Source organism: Notolabrus celidotus, chromosome 14 (assembly GCF_009762535.1).
Source record: "Notolabrus celidotus isolate fNotCel1 chromosome 14, fNotCel1.pri, whole genome shotgun sequence".
Taxonomy (NCBI): domain Eukaryota; kingdom Metazoa; phylum Chordata; class Actinopteri; order Labriformes; family Labridae; genus Notolabrus; species Notolabrus celidotus.
The window spans coordinates 29,192,228-29,193,995 of record NC_048285.1 but is presented as its reverse complement, the minus strand read 5'-3'; positions in this window follow the sequence as shown (position 1 = coordinate 29,193,995).

Genomic DNA, 1,768 nt, shown 5'->3' with positions numbered 1-1,768 from the left:
TGAGAACATTGTGTGTGACCCTTTGTTTTGAAATATCATTAAGGGCACGCAACTAGTGGCTCATGTTGTTGAGGAGTAATGAGTTTAGGTTTTTGTGTTAAATATTATGCATGGAAAAGTACTTTTTATGGACTTTTTGGTTATGTGTTTTGCAAGATGTGTTATCTTGGTTTTATTTAAACTTGCATTAGCCATACTTTGGTTTTTGTAACGGGGGAATATGGATAGTAAAAAGTAAATATATTGGGATCTTAGGTTTTGTTTCTTTCTCGGTGCCTAGGGCCAGTACTGCTAGGCAGGGCAAGGTCCATTGAAAGGTCAGATGGGATGACCAGCCTGACTTTGGACATGTTTTATTTTTATTTTTGAAGGTCCCACCTATATTTGCCTTTGTCTTGTTCCCCGTAGTCTTAGATTTCTTTTCTTTTCTTTTCTGATCAAATGGAGTACCATGTGTGGTTGCCTAAGGCAGAGGGGCCGTGAGTGACTTTTTCCTGTCTTGATTGATTGATGGATATTGACGAATTGTTTACTGTCTGACAGGTTTTTCAGCTCTCACACTCCATGACTTGGCCGCAGTGCCAAGATGTGTTGAATCAGAAGTTTGCATTGAATTATTTTTGTGTATGTTGTTAAGTTTCTTTATGCATCACTTTGGTAACATCATTTTTTTGGAGACTCTGTGTCGTCTCCAAGGGGGGAATATGAAGTATCTCATGTTTACTCAGTTTTGTCCAACAGAATGTGTTACAGCACAATGGCTCCGGGTGTCTCTAAGGAGGGCTTAAAAAAGATCACCTTTGACCTAGGCAAATATATGGTTGACAATGACAGCTGACTTCTCTGTCAAATACTCAGAACAAGGCGCTCATAAAAAGAGTCAAATAGCAGCTAATGTTAAACTTGTGTTGAAGAGTCCATATTTAGGGGTGTTAGGAAAACACCCTCATTCTAATTTGAGTACACCTCCATAGTATTTAAGCCAGCACGTGAAGACAGAAGAGAGGCGACTTCATCTGGCCCGGTCGTCCTCCAAGCAGTCGCGATGCTTGTTACTGATGCTGATGCTGTTTGATTGTAATAAATCTGATTACTATCCAAGATGGCCAGTGTCACGAAGTTCATTCTACATCTACACATCACGGGCTGTTAAGATACGACACCTTCACAGATATGTAAGCTACACATGCCATGTTCACTTATTTATCCCCATCAGGGATGCTGACTTTTGAACTGTGTGTGCTGATAACTACCCGGTTGGTCCCTCCCCTCTTGAGAGTTGAGGATGCAGCGTCCATGATTCCTACAAAGAATGTCAGATTTGGATTCATCAGACCTCAGGACAGTTTTCCTCTTCCCCTCTGTGCAACTTTAACAGACTCAGGCCAGGAGAAGTTGCCAATATCTCTGGATCATATATACATTTGCATGAGTGTTAACCTGCTTTTGTGGATGGAGGGATGAACTGTGTTAACATAATGGTTTTTGGAGGTGATTTTGAGCCCATGCAGTGATTTCCACTGCAGAGTCATGTCTGTTTCTAGGGCCTAATCACAGCCATCCAGTATTGTTTTTTTGGACTTGTTCCTTTTGCACAGAGATGTCTCCAGTCTCTGGATCTTTTAATGACTTCATGTACCGTAGATGATGAAATCCACTAATTCTTTGCCACTTTGTACTGAGGAACATTATGTTGAAAGTGTTCACATCTGAAAGACTTAGCCTCTGGCATGCCTTTGTTATACCCAGTCAGATTACTGACCTGTTA